Here is a 20,633-nt window from a genome sequence, read left to right on the forward strand (position 1 = left end):
AGTTGGCAAAATGTCATGTCTGCCCCCGCAATTTTCTTGTCTAGGTCCGTCCCTGGTTTAAGCTGCAATAAGATAGATTGTACCCCATTTATGGATTTGCAGCGGACAAATAAGACCCTGCATAATTATTATATATATATTATAATAAATTTATGTAGGACTTCCAGTACTGTTTTAAATAAATATTTAATTACTCGTGGCCGTGGAGGAAGTGTAGACTGTAACTCGATTGGAATGGAAACACAAGTGCTCATAGTTCCACACATGCAGCGAATTATCAACAAAAATTGCTTATTCTAATAGATGTATGGATTTTTTATCGAAACGTAGTGAGCGGGAAATTTGGATGGTGGTAGTTCTTTTTTGAATAAGCAGAATCGATTTGTTTTTTGAACATTCAAGCAATTTTCCATCGCGATAAGGAATCTGCTACACCCCTCTAGTGGGGCAGAGGGTGTGTCGTTCAATCACTGCGTCTGCGAAAAAGCATTTCACCTTTGTTCTTTAAAGCAAGGGGGAAATTTCCAAAAATCGCAGTTAAGAATATGTGTACTGTAATGTTTGTGTTTTTGTATATTATTATGTCCTGACCTAAAGGCAACATAACATTCTGTATATAAAGAATGTTAGCAGCGTTTATTATTTTTTAATGTTCGCTATTTAAACGTCCAGGATGAATGTCGAGAGTAATGTAAACGTTGAGTGTAAGTTGGAAGTCGTAGTTCAATGTACCTTGTGATTTAATTGGGTGTCAAATGTTCAATGATTTAAAATCAAATTTAAAGAGTTCAGTGGTTAGATAATGATATGAAAAGAGGGGTTGAACCCTGCTTGTCTGGCTATTGAATCTGTGCCAGTGTGACGGCACGCGTGGATTATATCATAATTGGGTATGGTCTTTATTGTACACACGGTGTTTATAAAATTAGCATAAAACGTATGTCTGGGTCCTAAGATCAAGAAAAAACAGGAGTGATTTTTTTTCTACACTACTCTGTACTAACTATGCAGCAATAAATAATGAATATACTCGTAATGTATTCAGAGGTTAATGATACCGGTGAAACGCAATTCCAATGTTTAGTGCTTTTTGGGATATACCGACCGCAACAATAACAGCTCATCGTCTTAAATTTCTTTTAGAGACGTATCTTTAAGATTAAAACATGTACGATATACATGTAAATCACTTAAAATAAGTTTAGGAAAACCATTATAAATGCAACTTCAAATATCAACCGTCAAGCTAATTGACGTTTATAAAGTGGTTTACACAATATCTGACTTGCGTCGAGTTTTTGGCGTACAACAATTGATTTTTTGCGATGATTGGTTAACGTCTGTCACAGCAATTTTCTATTTAGAAGGATTAGAACTAGCGTATAAACGTAGGTAGGTACGTACGTCTGTTGAACAATTAGTTCTCTTTTTATTTAATTTTTTTAATTTTGGCAGCACAACAAACAAAAGTTTATTAATAAACATCTGCCATCAATTTTAAAATAATATTGGAGAAAAAAATAACAGGGCGATACACATTGACAGACGTTTCTATTCGCTTGGTAGCATATATTACGTAATTTTTCAAAAATTGCTAAAAAATTGTGATTTGCAAAGGCTGTCAACATGAAATTTCAAAATCTATTAATGGCATATTAATAAACTTTTTTGTTGTGTTGTGAAAATTTAAAAAATTACTTAAAAATAGCACGTCAACAGACGTATGGTATACGTTTATACGCTAGTAAAGAGAAAATTGCGCCTCTCCACGTTACCACACTGTCCTCGAGGTCAAAAACTTAAGATAGACAGGATGTCTGTGGTGTACCCCAAACAACCTGTAAAATACGAATACTTTCCAGATGAAAGTAAATAAATAAATAAATTATACCCTCAAAACAAGTCGGATCGCCTCCACTGCTTGAAAAATTTACTCGACTTCACTCAAACGTCACCGGGGCAAACATTCAATAGCCAGACTTTACGTATTTAAGGAAAGTGGAACAGATTAAATAATCAAAACTTGTGTGTTCACCAAATAATGCCGTTGCCAAAATTTTGAAAATGGTTACGCTGAAGTAATGACTGAGTAATTACATTTTCCTTTTTCGGTTTTATATATGCTATTTCTTTCGTATGGTTCATTTCTTCATGCTCTTTTTGAACAACCCATAACCTTGTAGATTTTCTGCTAATTTTAAATATTGTGCTAATCATGTAGCTCGAATTTTTCAGATGACACTACACACTCCAGCTTCAACGTTGCACATTTTCATTTACTCATTTTGTTGTGTTACACGGGATTCACTCAATTTTTTTTAGACGACACATCTTCATTTATTCTTCTGATTTCTTCAGTTAACTGAATAATCTCAAACTCCACTTAAAAAGAATGTATATGGTATCCAAAATTATAAAATCTACGTACTTTAAATTTGTGGTTAGTGGCGTACTTCTGCATGGTCAAAGGGGCCAAAGTATGTCTCAAATTATTTCTTATGAATTGTGCCCATGGATAGGAAATGTTTATGGGGGTTAAGAAATTCAATGCGAAAGTAGAATTCCAACAATGCAATATGTTAGTGTGAACCCTGGTGTGAACTTAATTTTTTATACAAAGTAATTCCAAATATGGTAACAGATTAAGAACCCCTGAAATGACCTTATTAAGTACCTACAATGCTGTGTTCAGTATTAACGGCGTAATGTTATGCCGTTCTTTCAGCTCAGGGGAACGTAGAGTTATACAAAGCCATCAAACTATACGTGAACATGAGTAATGGTAGATTCTTTGAACATAGTGAGTTATATTTGTAGTCATTTTATTGAACTTTCTTTCACATTTATATTTCCAGGAAAATGTAAATAGCAAACGGGTTGTCAAGTCCAGTAATTGATAGCTCAACATAATGTAAAAATGAAATTTAGTCCATCGAAATGGCGAACGATGGAAGATCATAACAGAATAATTTGAATGTATTACAGAAATGTGGAGATTTACTTGGAAAATGTAACCATTTTCTGATTTTTAAAACGGCCTTATTTGATGAGCACCAACATTTTCATAAGCGACACGCAAGAGTACGAAATATTTGCATACATAAAACCAAAGAGAAATATGTTACGCCAATGTAAGGTACCTATAATTGTTTATAAAGTTAGATCAAGAAGTCGAGATCCAGGTCAGAAAAAAGGGTGCAGCAACGCGTTGTCAGGTTAGTAGGGCGCGACATGATGTATTATACGGTATAGCAACAGTCCGTACAAGTCATTTTTCTTAGCTTTCGTTTGCAGGATCCATAAGTAATTTCCAATACATGTCGGCTCATCTGATACAAACGTAAAACATGAACCTTAAGGACTTAAGGATGCGTACAGCAGGAATTATGTGAGTCCAGCTGCAGCTTACCTACACGAACTGTTATTTTATCGTTCTAAGGTTTTTAATATTAGACATTAACATGCGGATATAATCCACTGATGGGATTTTGCAATATGCAAGCGGGGATTAGCATTTACAATCCTGTACTTCTGTACTAAATAATGAGCATGATGCGCGCTTGCATTGAGTGAATTGTACCACTGGTGCTATTTCTAAGGCAGATTTAAAGCAATTGCTTGCGTTTGGGCTAAGAAGTTTTAAAACGCTCATGGCACATCCAAATTCATTCGTAGGTATCAAACGGCACTACAATATTTCAATTAACTCGTTTTCTTAAATGCCTCACAAAACTGTTTATAACAATGACCAAACAGTGCTTCATGATAATGGATTATGGAACGTCAACAGTAACCGCAGATTGTCAATCACCACTGAATGAACCCCTCAATCACTATTCGTATTGATCTAATTACTGCATGTCAACACCGCATTACAATGTTCAACGGTGGTAATTCACAGCGCTCCATAAATGCATTATGTCCAAAGAATATTTACCTAAGCTGCTACGGTCTCATTTAACCACAGGGAGTCAGTTTATAATTTTGCCGGTTTTCATTTGTAACGAAACCCTTCCTTCGTTATACTTTCAACGGTCTTTTTGCTTTGAACGTCCAACCTGAAATACCGTCATAATATGATGAGCTGGATCAATAACAACCTTCATTTTAGACCAGCTACCCTTCTAGACTTACTTAATGTGGAAATTTTGGTGCTCTACATCTGCCATAATCGCATTGCGTAAAGAAAGACGGAGAACGCTAGATATCCGCAGTTTTTCGATTTTAATTATTTAAAATGAATCTAGGAGACCAATTGTACAATGTCAGACACCCAAGACTCATTTTGAACTATACTGTGATATGATTACTATTCCGCAGGCAGTGGTTTGTTTAAAAAATGCAAATTGAAAACGGAGATGAGTTAGCAAAAAGCCCTCAATACGCATCTGAGTTCCGTTTGGTACAGAAATTTAATGCGATAAATTTCGAGCAACTTGAGCAATAAATTAAAAAAAGCTTATTTCTGACAATACTATCTTCTTATATTCTTAGCAGCCCATAGCCAATCGGATTTTATTATGGAAATAATAAAGATGGCTGCGAATTGTACATGTACCTACATGGATTAACAGTTCGAAACATTTCCGTATGTTAGTACGTTCTGTGTATATATACACCGCCAATTAATTAAGTGAAACTTCCATGACTAATAAACAATTAAATTAACCTGAAGGGATCTCTAATCCGTTTACGGTACAATATAAAGGGTTTACGTTTAAATAATGAAATTACGTTAGCAGACTTGATAGATTCGGTTATAAAATAATTGGTAATTGACTGTTCACAAACCAAACTTAAACGGTCGATCAAACTAAAGCTTTTGACTTTCAATATTACAATTGTTCATTCTTCACGTAAAACTATATATTTATAAAAGCCGAGAAGATCAATAAATGCGTAACGTTTTGCATAAAGCTTAGCCCATGTCGATAAATAAACGTGCTCTAATGGAAAATAAACTTAACCTTAACTGTATTTGTAAAGGTTAACTCCCTAGGAGTGCATCTAAGAAAGAACGTGTGCGATTATGAAGTAAGTTGAAGGAAGAATCTAGAGAACCAGCAGATCGAGCAGATAGTAGTAGAACGTATGTAGAAAAGCGTGCAGAAGTGCGGTTTACATACGAATCCGTATCGGTGGGATTTTCACAGGGTTGAGATCCCGTCCGGCGGAGTCTCCAAATGGCATGGCGCGCCGCCACGAGGCGAGCGAGACCGTAACGCGCCACTGTGAATGGGGCAACTAAGGCCCTAACCTCCACTGCACTGACTCCAAGACTACAGTAAATCCCAACTTGGACTACAGCGCAACCAGGCACGCACTTTGCTGTAATAGGACATGTTTTACCTATCACACGTTGATTTCTATAAAAGGAAACTACCCGTTACGTTCTTTGTAGTTGCTGAATTTACAATAAAAAGGAATTTGGGTGATCTCTTTTAGAAATCATCCATTCACCTTCTCGATTTCCTTTCGCAAGCAACGTGGAAGCACTTACTTTCCCACCCTCCTACTTTACGCACGCATCAGTTCGCTTCGAAAAAGTGAAAAAGAGAAATGAAATGAATGATATACGTACTCCCATCAATTGTAATCGATCTAACACTTCCAGCGTTACGATTTTCACACCCTTAGCTAAGCTTTCCGACAGTAAATTTCAGATAGCGATTCGACAACGCGATCACGTTGCTTCACTTAGCTTTCCTTCGCATTTTGGAGGTTACGAAAAAGCTACTAATAAGCGAATCCAATATAAAATAGCGACACTGTAAAGCTTTAAAGACGATTTGAGATTACGTATTACGAAATTTTGGCGTTTATTTGTGAGCTAATACGATTCGAAATTAGTCGGAATTGAAATGTCATAAGTAATCAACCCTTAACGCGGATCTAAGAAAGCGGCAGGATTGGATCCTTGTTACATGTGGTAAGGTCAGTTGTGCGTTTAACAACACCACGTTAGATTCAATCAGCGAGACTGCCGAAGGCTTTGACATTGGTGGGTCAATCGTAAGATGGATCCGCGCCATGCTCGGAAGCAGGCTCATTAGATCCTCTATCGGGACGACGAGATGAGCTCATCGGTTACTAGAGTATATTTCCATCAGGGCGGAGTGTTGTCTCCATTGTTCTGGTGCTTTCACAAAGGATAACGAACAAATGCCAAATTACCCTCCAAAATTGATAATAAAGAACGTGGACTTGGAAAAATACCATAGCTCCCTAAATCGCTGAGGTGAGTCTAAGAGGTTAAGCTTCCTTTGGATCCAGCGCATTGCGGAATAGGGGGCAACGAAAGAGCGGACCATTTGGCTTGTGAAGGAAGTGGTAGAGTCTTCGTCGGGCCCGAGCGTACCCCAGCAATTTTATTTTTATTTTTTATTTTATGGAAACAGCTATCTGGAATCGGGGAGGGTGAAGCCACTTAGGCTAAACAGGGTCCTATTCTTCATTGAGAGGAACGGCTCTAAACCTTGTTGCAAAAGAAAGGGGGTAGGCACAATGGGCCTTTGATGTGGCTAAGTGCTGCACCAATTAATTTAACCTCATGTTGACTTTTCTCTCTTTAAAATTTGTTTTATTTGTTAGACGCGCTGATACTATTGAAAATTATCTCTAATTCATAAGGAAATTGTCATTTCAATTGAGATTAGATACGTTAAAAGGTTCTCACAAAAAGTCTACGTATTGTAAAAATTCATTGTACTAAAGGAAGGTGCATGTGTAACTATTTGGAAATGAAATTGCTTTCAATATAGATTAATATGGTCATTTAGTCGTGTTCTTTTTTCTGGTGAGGTGGAAAATTGTGTGGTAAGCTTCAAAGAAGCGTAGGGAGAACTCTACAGTTGCAAAACCACCACAAAAGGTAAAAATTTAGTGCAAATTAAGCTATCCGGTTGAAACAATAATTAATTTTATGCTGATACAGTTTCAGTCCAGAATTTCAAAACTTTGTTAAACGAAGGGAAGTCACAGCCATTTATTGCAAGAAGACCGTTGCACTACAGAGCAGTGCCTACAGTATTTTTTCGTGGCACTTTGGATTGATATCTAATTTTTGTTTTATTTTGCTCTCTGTGTTTGACGGTTGTCACAACTTGTCTAACGTTTCACAGTTATTACTTGACAACACATACTTTTCCAATTTATGTGCATTTTTACAAATTCAAATCAGTTTTCTTAAAATTTTTTCGGTTTGTTTTCCAAAGGCATATCAGGGCAAAACAAGTTCAAAACACGTGCAAGAATGAGTCGCTGGAAAACGTTTATGTTCCCATAAAACCGCACTTGGAAAAAACAAAACCACATCAATTTTCTTCTTGGGGTCGGAGGGTCTCACTCAAGCCAATATATAAACATACTAATACGGTAATACTATAACGAGGGTTTACGCCAACTGAATGTAGGAGCAACGGTACAAATCTGTTAATATTTGGATATCATCTTACGTTAGCAATAAGGTTGCCCGTTTATAGAATTTCATGCGCTAGTATTGCTTATTCAAGGTGGGCGGGCAATATGGAATTATGTACTACAGACTCTGAGAAAGTCCATATCGATTCATAACTTTGTTAATTAAATTGCTTTCACGATTCCTTAAATTTACAAATTGCATGTACTACCAATAAAAATTAAATAAACAGAAAATCTGTTCGTAATGTAAAGAGCGTGAGATGGATGTTAAATCAATGCCACTAGCGCAAGCACTCGCATATGTTCCAGTTACCTTAATGATAATCACCTTCAACTGAAACAATGCCACTTGTAATTAGTAACGAATGAATTAACAAACCAGATGTGTGTTGCGGAAGGTAACCGATTGTAGTTTCGACTAATGCTTGTAAAATAGAACCCAGAATTTTGAGTTGGATGATTTTCTGTAATGTGCTAAGGCTAAACGGTGATGTGGTGCTGGTGTGTTAAAATTTAATACGGACCCCTTTATGTCAGTGTCAATTAAGCTCGACAAAATTCATTATTTGATTGATTTTCTTAGTAGAATAAGGGGAGTAAGTGGTTTGCTTTGTAAAAGATTAGCGAAATTAGAATAGTTATTATAAGATTTGCATATCGATTTTCAATCACTTCAGTACATTTTTTTAATACTGTACTACAATGTCAATATTCGAGTTACCTACTGCATAATGAACACCTTCCGCGCGGCGTTGGTAAAATGCCATTTGCAATCATATTTAACAAAAGAATTTAATAAAGGACGCTTTACAGCGACAAAACAGACATTTCACATTCAGAATTTCTCTCACGTTATATTTAAAAGCAAAACTCCAAGTTGTTTCTTTCATATAATGGAAAAAGGTAATTTTTGTGATGTGAATACAAATTTATTAATTATTTGAATTTGAAGATTGAGTGTAACAATTTTGAAAGTTTCGATTAAAAACTCCTTTATTAACAGCAAACATAAAAAGGTGAAACGAATAAAAATTCCTTGGTGTCGAACAAATCAAACTCATTACGTAAAGTAATAATTTGTATAGCCACAGAGTACCAAAAACTTCAAAGTTTGAGAAATCGGAGAGAGTTCCAAACCGGACTGCATTATTACTTTCCAAACCGAGTCGAGCTGAACAGTTTCGAACCATGGAAAAAGTTCGCTTCGAATCCATCCCTAATAAAAGAGAAAAGGAACCAGACGCTTTACTGCATTATCAATAATTAGGTCTTAGTATCGATTATGATATAATAATTTAAAAGCAGATAAGTTTGATGTGCGAGGTATTTTCCTCCAAATAGTACCTGGTATTGTAACTGATAACGTTATAGCAAGTCTCTGATCACAATCATTTGTGAAATGGGGCATGCAGGAGAGCACTAATTTGCAACCAAAAAAGTTGGGAACTACTGTGCTGTAAATAGTAATTAGAATTAATTAGTTATTCATAAGAAAGGGTCGAAACACGTTACTTCGTTGAAGAATACCCCATCTATAATATAATTAGAATTAATTGAAAGCGCGAATGTGCTTTTAAACTAAATAAGACTCCATAAATTACGCCAAAATGTTTTCAGCGACGAATAAAAGGGTAACGAAACGCCTACAGCTGAAGCTCTGAAAATCAAATGCGATTTCGAATTTAAACGAATTTAGGGAAACTGTAACCTTTTTTAATTTATTTTAAACCGGTCTGATATAATTTTCTCGTGGCCTATTTACATATTTACGCTATTTCGGTGATTTAATTAAAATTAAGAGTACGCAGAATTTCATTGATATGCAAATTTTGAAGCTGTCAAGAGATTTTTTTCAAAGTCGGTTTGAGAGCAGTTCAATTGTAGTAACAGGCGTCAACCTAAAGTGGGTGTATTTGTGCTTGCGATCCAAATCCAAACTGCATATAAACGTGCACGCCGGCGTGAACTGCATGACATAATTGCACGATCCTGTAAATGAGACGTGCTTATAATCGATGCGTTATGCGATTTACCACTTTAGTCGGATGAATTACTCACCCTCAAGCTTTGTTCAAAATGAAGCGTATTTCTCAATCTCCAATGAAACCGAGAATCCGTTTTCCAGATCGTCGAGTCTACATGGCATATACGCGGATGTATCTGATTTTAATTATAAGTTTTGTACTATCGCTTGCCCCAGCCAATCTGCAAGTGATACGTCAAAATAAAAGTTAGGCAGGAAAACCTGCACTAACTGGGTTTGTTTGAAGCACAAGCTTTTATTCTCTATTATTGCGCTCTCTGGTAGCAAAGTTGCGCACCAACGTCATTCTGTTCTGAATTTTCTCTAGAATTGCAATAGGTTTCTTTTGAAAGCTTCAGACTGAAAATGCTTAGCGCTGTATATCGTACCGTCAGTCAAGCTAATTTAACTGAAAAGGGTTATTATAAGTGCCTGTACTCGTATTAATCTTGCAAAATTCATCGAAACAAGGATATTTTTTTGTTAAATAGAAAATCTAACAAGGGTATAAAAAATTAAAGAGGGTGGTTTTTACCAACCTAGTTGGAGAAACATGGATAGGTACGTGAACTACCTACAGCCACTTTGCAGTAGATCATCCGAAACATTTTCTTGTGACGCAATGTAAAGGGGTAATTTTCTTTATGCACCATCAGTTCTATTTAGAAATCTTCTCTAAGACTGCGCATCGAGAATGAGTTTAATTTATGAATCAGATCACAGGTGTACTATTCGGGGAAACCCTTGATTGAGGGGGGCATATCACACGACGTTTAATTATTAGTAATGCTAATGCCGGTGGCGTATCCGGGTCATATTTGTTTCCCTTTAGCACAAAATAGAGGTTTCCTTTGCAGCGCATTTTCCCGTTGTTTTTGTCTGGAAACCAACAATGTGAATCTATGCAGGGTATCCCAGACCGTGCCGAGTTGCTTATTATGTGGAAACCAATGTGGGTAGATCTCTGAAAATGTACGTAGGTCTATTCAAAGGAACCGTTTCAGCTAAAATATGTTCTATTATTTATAATTCTGAAGTAGACATTAAATCCAACTTATGTTATATTTTACGCGCTTGTCGTTATACAGAATGTATAGAAACGGTTTACGCACCACAGGGATTTCTTTATTGAAATATTTTCTCCCTTAATGAATTTAGAGAAAAGTTGTAGATGGGTTTCTTGTAACTTGAAAAATTCTGCGTCTGCTCATTTGTAACTTTTCAATTCGGAAAACCGGAGAAATTAAGTAATAATTAAGTAATTTAGAATTTAGCATTTTCCTTGTAATTTTATAGTACACTGCATGGACGAATTTTTGTTTCAATAATTTCACGGCACGAGTGATATTTACTATAAAATGCTAATTTATAATTTCCTTAATTTGCCACAACAAAAAATACAAATGGGCAGACGAATATACACAGAATTTTACAACCTATAAAAACATTATTTGCAACTTTGGTGTAAAACAATTAGGGGCGAAAATATTTAAAAATAAAGAAATTACCATTGAGATACCTACGTTGCATAAACCAATTGTACGCCCTGCACATAAAACTGTTTGTAGATTTTTACAAAATTATCCTTTGCTTGCCTCATTGTTCTAGATTTGTTTCGTTAGTTTCTTTTTAAAAAAATGGTTTATCGGTGAGTGGTTACTTTGGGCAAAAGGAATAAAATTACCTTAAAATAAGCACACGGTCAGCTCAGGCAAATAGAGGTGGCTAGGGATGAATTTCGGGGTTATTGTTAACTAGCAAAGATAAGCTAAAGGGAAAAGTAGTAACCTGAACCTTTTTTGTTTCTCAAAGAGAAAATTAGTTTAAAAAAATAAAAATTTAAGAGTACATTTTCTTTGGCCTAAATTTTAGGTTAGGACCAAGATATCGAGATGCGGTTTTCGCGAGCCTCATTTAGAAATTATTTAGCTACTTTTTCATAAAAGAAAATCAAACCAATGCATTTAATTTTTATCATATAATTAATTAATTAATTAATATAAATTTATCATTACTGCTGTGTGGCACTTACGTCGGGGCTCATTACAATAACAAAAAGGAAAGAAACCAAATTAAAAACCGAGGACACATCAAGAAGAATGGTACGTCTTTGGATGGGATATTGGGTATATTCTTTCTGATTTTGTAAAAAAAATTCTATACTAAGATTGGGGACCTTTTAAATCTTCCAAACGAACTATTTATGTCTACAACTCGAGGAAGATAGATGCGATCTGTAAGGCATTTCCAGAGATTTTTCACTGAAAAAATGGGATTTTAAGGATAGGTAAAGTTTAGGAATAGATCAGAAGGGGTGGAGTTACTGCGCAAAAAGGGGAAAAGTAGTGGTTCAACATTAACTCCGTACATTTAAACTTAGCATTATAGAAAGCTACATACATCTGAGGAAGAACCCATGACAAAACCCCCAGCAGAATTATCGTACAAAAAGTCATTCGATTTCGCAATAATAACTATAGATAAAAATCCATACTTCCCATCAGTAACCACAACTTTGTCAATTCAGTACACTCAAATAAAAGACTTATGGGTGAGTCTTTCAGATAAGAAAGTGTCTCACGAAAAAGGTTCTTATACAGTATCTTCTACAAATGTTTGAAGAAATACCACAGAGAGGAGGGGGAGGACAAAGTTTGCTCAGATGATGCTGAACAGGACTGACGAACTGACATACGTTACTATGACAACTATGAACTAGCGTCGTAGGTTTTATCTTCTTAACTAGAAAATGAAATATGCAAACTTACCTCCAATTTGGCAGGAAGCGGGGATTAATGAAACTATACATCACCAACAGGTCAGCAATTTCGGGGATGAAAGAAAATACTATAAGGCTTCCACAATGAGGAGTGTAGAAAAAATACTTCCGCTTCCGACGTAAATAAGCTAATTAACGTGATCTAAAAACATTAATTATAAATTTGAAGTCAATCAGTGGTTATGCGATATACCCAATTTTAGAAAAAAACAGGTGTAATTTGTGTGTATTTCCTTTTATATTGTAATCCCCAATTTTTTAAGTATGTGAGTCGTATATAGAAAGTGTGATAAGTAAAATCATTGTATTTATAAACGTTTATAAATACAATGGTAAAATGAAATCCGATGTTGTAGGCGATTGATAGAGGATCACCTTTTCCTTGATGGCACTTCTGATCAAAACCCTCTGCGTGGTCTTGTACTAAACCCCAAAACGTAATATGTAATATTTCAGTCACCTTCACCACTCTAATAACCTATAAATATTATTTAACAGGTCAAAGTGTGATGATAATCATTACTTTATTTACCTGACATCATTTAGTTCCTTCTATTCGCCGTGGCGACAAAAAAATTAAGAGATGTATTCATGAACGTAAAGCGACAAATAACTGTCCTCGTTCTGCGGGTTTTTTTGTAAACAATAATAAAATTCACTTGGAAAGTGTACATAAAAATAATTAACCAGAACGATGGTACGACGCCGACGTATAACAACGTTATGTATACATATTTAAATACATCGAAATTACTCCTTATGCCGTTGCGAGCCGAAAAGTACTAAATCATGTTTTGTATTTAATGTACGAGTATAAAGCGGTCTTCAGAATTTATACAGTTAACTGCCCTTTAAAAATACACGTAATAATCACGAGGGAAGCTTGTTCACGCATTAAACGACTAAAGTATTTTGGGTTTCAGAATCGGTAAGGATTTTTGTGCTACACACCTGTTCTCATTCTCAATCCAATAAAAAGGGAACGAGGTGCAAGGCCCCTTATAATAACGAGACAAAAATCAGCTTTACAGTTTAAGATCCCAATTTAAAGTTTATCTTGGCTATAATTCCTTGCCTTTATTTTCTAAGCTATAAGCGCGTAATTGTCAAATTGCTTTAAAAGGGTAAAATTTAGTGTTTTATAGTATCAGTTGCTGACAATAAAACTTCTGCAAAGATAATTTGAGATCGACACGTTTACTTGGGTAACAACTTGGCCACTTCAATAGAATATTAAGCTGTTTGGAGAACAACTCAAATTGATATTTTCTAGATCTTACGGTAGCAATAAATAAGTCATCTTCGCAATTCCAGCTTCTTCCTCGCACAATAATCACGCCTAATTTACGATCGTAATGCTAACCGTCGCTAATTAATTAATTTGAAAAGGTCTTAGTCGAATGCCGAGGTTTGTAATTAATGCGACTATTTAGTTGGGTACATCTGGACTCTAAGGGACTCTGAGGTTTTAGGAATTGGAACTAACAGGGAAAAGGACGGGTTTTTTTTCCTTTTCCGTATTTAATTCATCCGTTTTAAAATTGTTCCCGTAGGGATAGGTAAAGTAGTTTCGTAGTATCCGACGGCCCTTGTAATAGGAAAAATGACGCCAATCTAATATTTTAAGATTTTAGCTTCATTAGGAAATTAACAATCGATTTCAAATTCCATGTTTTCAATAAAACTAGGATAGAAAAGGTGTTCTGACGACTCAAATCCAAGTATGTAGCATTATATCTTGAATTCTTGACCAGCCGATTGCACTTACATTCCAATTAAAAAGGTGTTAATTGGATTAACGAATATTGGAGTTGGGATGCGCTTAATTAAGTAAACATAATAACGATAACGCAATGAGTTCCAGAAAACCGTCGGATTAAGCTGAGCCGTATCTCAAAAGAATCGCTCTTAATTAACTTGAATTTTGACACCGGTCCTGTATTTTTAAGCCGCCTGGAAAGGACGTAGTTAATTAAAAACAGTTTTAATTTGTTTGAACGTATCGAAGGCATAAGCGAACGGAGCGGGAATTACACTTTCTTCCTACTTAAATTTGATAAAATAAAGCCATTGCTTAGAGGGGATCTTTTGCGTTTTGCATCTTTGGCATTTTTGGTGGTCGTAAGTACATTAAATTTTGAGCTTTTCCGTAAATTTATTTTGCATTCATACCGATTCCCTTTTGCTTTTACATTAAGTCTACTATACCATACCTTTTGCTTTTCCTACACAGTAATTTCTACCGCTCCGTTAATTACAAGGTAAGCTTTTCGTTACTTTCCGTTTTATGAATTACAAGGGGGGAGGGATATTGACCGTATCATTGGTGGCGCTCGAGTCTGTCCGTCCGCCCGTCTGTTCGTTCCGGCCACAGAACATCCAGGTGGCCGCCGACAGCCCCTACTATATTAACTCCGAAGAAACATGTATAATTGTCTCTAAATATACTATTGCCACGTGTGTTTACGAACCCAGTAAATTTACATCTGAGTCATTCGGATGTGTGTGTTATGAACTGTTTCTGAAAAGAAATGCAATGAACAATGTTTGCCTCTCTAGTTTTTGAAGTCACTTTAAGTTATACGAATAGTCGGTGACAGCATCACTTATTTTTTTATGTGTCGGCCCTGAAGTTCTGCGCGACATTTCAGTATCTTGTATTTTTGCATCATAAAGTCGACGGAGGGGTACAGCGCTCTCAAATTATGGTTACAGTATGGGGAAACATGTTTATCGAAGAGTCCAACAACAAGGGTTCTTGATTAACCTCCATTGGTGTGAATGAAATCTGTCAATCGTCTAATCGGCTACGCCTCACACGGGAATTTGCCACGCGCGCACGGAAAAAGCCTGCTTTCCGGACTCCTAATGAAATATACTATTGTCGTTGGTTTAGTTTTAGACAGCCTTAAATGTAGAGAGAGTGATAAGTATTCAATATACGCTATGCTCGACAAAGAAAACAGATCACCCGTATCGTTAAAACGGGCATTCCGTTACGCTGACAAGTAAACTGACATTTGTTTCCGTCTTGTTTTTATAAACGTCGTTATTCTTCAAAACCACGCGATGGATATACATGGGTGCACGCAAAATGTGCAAAAAAAACGTTTGCAAAAAACGACAAACGACAATTACGAATATTTGCTGGATTTTCTCAAGGCAAATAAAATACTGATCACGGGGAAGACCAGTCCAAAAGAAGCCACTAAAGTAAGAGCATTATCGGATTCATTTGCAACAAATATAAGCGCTAAAGGAATCGGACCACGGAAAACTGGAGATCAGTGGCGAAATGTGAAAATGAATTATAATTAAGGCAATCTGTAGGTAATTAAGTTTGAGTGCAGATCTTGCAAATGTATTTGGATTTTGAATGATTGATTGATCTCAATACAAAATACGCAAACTATTTATTCTGTACCCCAGTTAAACACATAACTTCCACGATTTTCGTTCCGTTCACGACAGTCCGTTATTTCACTCATAACCGGGCAACGTGTACGGATCCGTTAAGATAACCATGCTTACAATCTGATACATCATACGAAATCTTAGCTACTAACGGAAATTGGTTATTTTGGTTCATAACGGCTCCGTTATTTGTAACGGATTTGATACATCATAGAACTGATTATCCCTTAAATAACACGAATAACATTGATACATGCATCTTCAGTATTTGTGAGAATAATGTTTAGCTTTCCTTGGGCAAAGGTAGTGAAGGAAAGTAAGTAGAGTTTAGGTCGGGCAATAATGGTTCACGAATTTGATTGACCCATCATCTACAAATACCTATGGTGTAAATAAGGTAGTAACCAGTGCTGCTAAACCCCACCAACTTTACGCAACTTCATTGTACAATCGTAAACTAAAAACATTACCTCTGTGGAACCTAGTCAACGAGGATTCCTCTTCAATATAAAATACTAACTATTTCTGCGAGACTGACTTCCTATGCCTACCGTACATCCTAATTGATCACAAACTCTCTGACCGAGATCGTCACCCTAAACTACTATAAAGGACACACGTTATGTAAACCATTTCCTTCCTGTGTAAATAAACTAGGTAACCATGTCAGATATTAAGAATATAGCTACGGTCAAAGTAATGAATGCAGCCATTACTCATAATGACCGGTCAATGTGAATAATTGAGGGAAGGAAAAACAGCCCCCGGAATGATTTTTTTTTTCAATTTTAATATCTTCTCAGTTTCATTCCCCTACGTTTTAAAATGAAGTGCACCCCAAATTTAACACATGGACCGGCCATTATGAATAATCGTTGCATTATTACTGTGACCGGAACATTCTCGTAATGCACTGCTACGGTGTAGATTTTCATTAGCCAAAGTGGATCTTTGTATAACAAAACACTTTGCTAAAAATCTGTGTACTGAAAGATATGCTAAAATATGTATAAAAATTGAATAACAGACGAGTTAGTCGCCCCGTTTGGAAATTGCGATTCATTCCGAATAAATGGAAAGAAAAATTAATTAAACTCATAAATATCCAATCTTTTTCGAAGGAACAAACACGGGGTATTAATTTGATTAATAATTAAGATGGGACCAGTTGTTTCTATTATTTTAGACATGACGCGAATATTACGGTTCGAAATCATCAAAGCGGTAAGGGATCGTACGATGTCAACGACCAGATAAATTTTCCACTTTTCTCTACCTCAATTCGCACAAAGCTTTCTAATATCGAAAGTTCAACCCCAAGGGATGACTTAATCACGGTGTACGTCACATCATCTCACGCACGACGTTGATGTATCTTACATGATGGATACCCTTCACGAGGCTCACCCATTATAGTGACACGTTCAAGACTAGCTCTCCAACAAAAGTAATGGACTTCAAAATTCGTTACTAAAGCTAGAACACAGACAGAAATTACAATATTGAGTCGCGGGGAAAACTCAGCGAGATAGTTAAATTATAATTTTCAGGATTATGCTTATTATGCAGTGGTAATGGTTCAAACTTTGTAGCAATGAGTGTAACATCGAGTGAACTGATGAGCTTTTAAGCTACATTAGTCCAATTCACGAAGGTTCATTTATAGGTAATGTGCTTCAGGTTGGATTTACATTTCCACGAATAATCGCGGCCAATAAAATACAAAGTTTTCTAATACCAGTAATCTATAGTGATTCAGAAGAAAACGCGAGATGTAGGATGTACCGAATGGAAAATAGAATTCGTTGGTGCCCGAATAACCAATTAGCCGTTTCTAGAATAATAAAAATTATAAGCGATTTGTGGAATTGTAATTCATCCATTTTTGTCTTTGGGAAAAGTGAAAAATGTTTTACAAGAGAAAGGTTATCTGATTTATAGGTTGTTCCCCAAAAATACTGAACGGAAATAAATTCGTAGGCACATTTATCAGGGCGCCTGATTTGATCCAACTATAATGGCCAGTTGCGGATACGAACTGTTGACTTATTAAGCGGTAGAGCAAACCGATGCAAGCTTTATAGGAATTATAGGGGAGTCGATGGTGTCCGTCTATCCGTCCGTGAACATGATAACTGCCAAACGTTTGGACCGATTCGGTTCAAACTTTGCGCAATTGACCTTCATGCCACATGTAACAAGCCTATTGAAAATGGGTCAAATCGAGGTGCTCTGTCGCTTTTTTAGATCAGCTTTAATAGTTATTTGTGTACCAAGGCCGTAAAAGTGATCTTTTTTGGCCGAAGCTGCTGTTTGCAATTCAGATGAGGCCTAACAAATCACTTTTGGCCAAGGTGCACACAACATTTTTTAGGCGATCATCAAAAAAGAATTCAAAAATTTGCTCATAAACATATTTTTTCTGAAAATCATAGTTACCTTAGACAATTAAAAACAAAGCATTTCCTGTCGTATGTAATAAATTATAATTAGCATCTTTGCTTGTGTTTTGTGCGTATCAAAATGGGTGATAGCGACAGTTCAGATACCCCAAATTAAATTTTGGAAGCTGCAAGCGTTTCGACCCTAAGTCATAGATGATATAAGAGCAGGCGGTTGAGAGTAAAAGTACAATCGCAACTTCCTCCGTTGCACAAGATTTTAATAATGTCAAATGCAATAGGTCCTTCGTAACTGTGGCTTTCAAGACCTTATAGTTAACATGCTATACAATTATTACAAACCTGATTACCTACTTTGATGGTAGGTATAGCTACTTGTGTTCTCGGTTAATTGCTGGTGATTCTACGTATAATAATGTAAGCAATAACAGCAAAGATTGAAACGTCAAAAACTATAATTTTAAATGTGAACATTGTGATTATGCAAAATAGTGTGAAACATTCCTACAAGTCCGGAAATGAAAAAAACGCACGTGGATGGCCCAATCCTTGATGGGACTAGACCAGATAGACGCTTTGTATCAAACAGATTACTGTTTCTCACACATCAGTTATTCAAATAAGTAGGTACAGTTTGACAGATGTGTACAATAAAGTAAAGTTTGACAGAAGCGTATAATAAAGTTAAACTTTATGGCCGCAAAAGCGACCGCAAAATCAACGTTTTTGTGATGATAGCCTAAAAAAGGTTTATTATTTTTATTTTCAAAATCTTTGATACTAGTGGTATTTAAGATTTTGTGAAGAGCAAGGACTCGTTTCCTGAAGTGCCTCTTTCGTGTTACTAACTAAAATTATTAAATTAATAATAATTTCCTATTTTCTTTTGGCTGTGCATATTCAAAGAAAAAAGGCTTACTAGGCTTTTGTCCTCTTAGGCGTTATGCTTTTCAGTAATGTCCTAGATTTATTAGCAAGTAACATTTTATTCAATATTTAAAATCTATCAATCTATAAATCAAATTTTGGAGCAAACGTTGTTGAGGGTTCAGCACATCCGGCTTTACGTCATTCGCAATGAACGGAAATAAATGAACGTATGACATCAAAAGTCTAACCCAAACGAAATATACGGAACTTTCCTAAGCGAAATGAAACGGTTTTCGCTTACATTCATGTTTTATTAATAGGTTTGCAAAAGATTATCTGAGTAAAATTCAATTTTCACAGCGTTTTTATTTATGCGGTGGAATTTTTCTTACTGATCGGCTCAAATCACATTTATTACGGAAAAAAGGGTTGGATGCCTATCATTACAAATAAACAAAGGATACAAAGCTTCTTATTATTCATTTCATTAAATTCCAGGACTTCCTTTTGAAAACGACCGGTGAATTTGTATTCTTATTTATCTGTCAAGGAAATCGAATTGAGGCAGACGGATTATGAATAATTTTAGCTGAGAAAATGCGCTTCTACGAAGAAGATTGCAGTTTTAGTCACAAACAGTACTCCTTCGTTTTGAAATGGAAATTTTATGTACTTCTGCTTGTAAATTTTTATTTATTTATTATCCCTCTCTTGTTTTGGGCCCTCAACAGGCATGCGCCCAATTACAGAGTGACCCGCATAATGCTATTTAGAGGTGCCTCAGCAGAAGGTCTTAAGATGGTCTATACTACTCCGGTATTTACCTTACGAATTAGGAAAACTGCAGGAAAACCTAATTCGGAGTAGCCGGTAGAATGCTCGGAACTGGTCTAAGGTAATTTCCATCTCCGTCACAGATGAAAAATTCACCTCAACCCAGGTTCGAACACCCGACCTCCGGATTTATAACCCAATGCTCTTACCACTGAGCCATAAATCCGTTTTATGTAAAAAAAATAATTAAAAAAATAATATTTTTTTTTCATTTCAAGATAGGTAGGATGCGACTTTACCGAATGTGGCAGTTTCAGTATGAATGAAAGGATATGTAACATTTCCAACACTAGTCTACTAAAATCCCTACCAGCGCCCGTCTCTTTCGCAAAAATTGTCCAGGGCTATTTGGTTGACCACACTTATTTGGAACAAAGTTTCAAGTACGAGGCTTCTTAATTGAAACCCATCCTTGGTCCAAAAACAATATATTTACAAATAATTACCACTACCACATATTTCATTGTTAAACCAACCGGTGTATACCCAGCTTATATAATTCTTGTGGATGCTTGCACGAAGAATTCTTTTACTTCTTCGTACGAGTGAAAACGATTACCTGTTAACGCCTTTTTCAGTGGGCCAAAGATGTGAAATCGCAAGGCGATAAATCTTTTTTTCGTTGCAGATTTTCTTTCACTACTTTGGAAACATGAGACCGAGCATGAGACCGATCGCATAGTATATTTTATTAAGGGTTTGTGGGGAGCATTCAGTCTCCACATTGAACTACATAGAAGGTGTAAATGAAGGACAAAGTGTTTGTATAAAAATTTATAAAATAATCGCTTAACTACACTTATTAGATGATTGAATTGACATTTTATGTGCCAAAACGGTTTGAATGTGCGCCCACAGCAAGGCACCAAATTTCGCTTTGACATTTTATTGT

The 20,633-nt window shown here is 36.0% G+C and overlaps 1 protein-coding gene and 1 long non-coding RNA gene across 2 annotated transcripts in view; both read right to left on the reverse strand.

Annotated features, from left to right (window-relative positions):
* The window catches only part of LOC116162150, a 101,952-nt gene that overhangs the window by 48,674 nt on the left and 32,645 nt on the right, over positions 1-20,633 (reverse strand). The window lies entirely within an intron of this gene.
* Positions 9,118-9,659, reverse strand: LOC116158573. The gene is made up of 2 exons (XR_004142764.1): positions 9,478-9,659; positions 9,118-9,408 (listed from the first exon to the last, which is right to left on the reverse strand). It is a non-coding gene; the product is annotated as an uncharacterized LOC116158573 (long non-coding RNA).

Source organism: Photinus pyralis, unplaced genomic scaffold (genome assembly GCF_008802855.1).
Source record: "Photinus pyralis isolate 1611_PpyrPB1 unplaced genomic scaffold, Ppyr1.3 Ppyr1.4_LG1, whole genome shotgun sequence".
NCBI lineage: Eukaryota > Metazoa > Arthropoda > Insecta > Coleoptera > Lampyridae > Photinus > Photinus pyralis.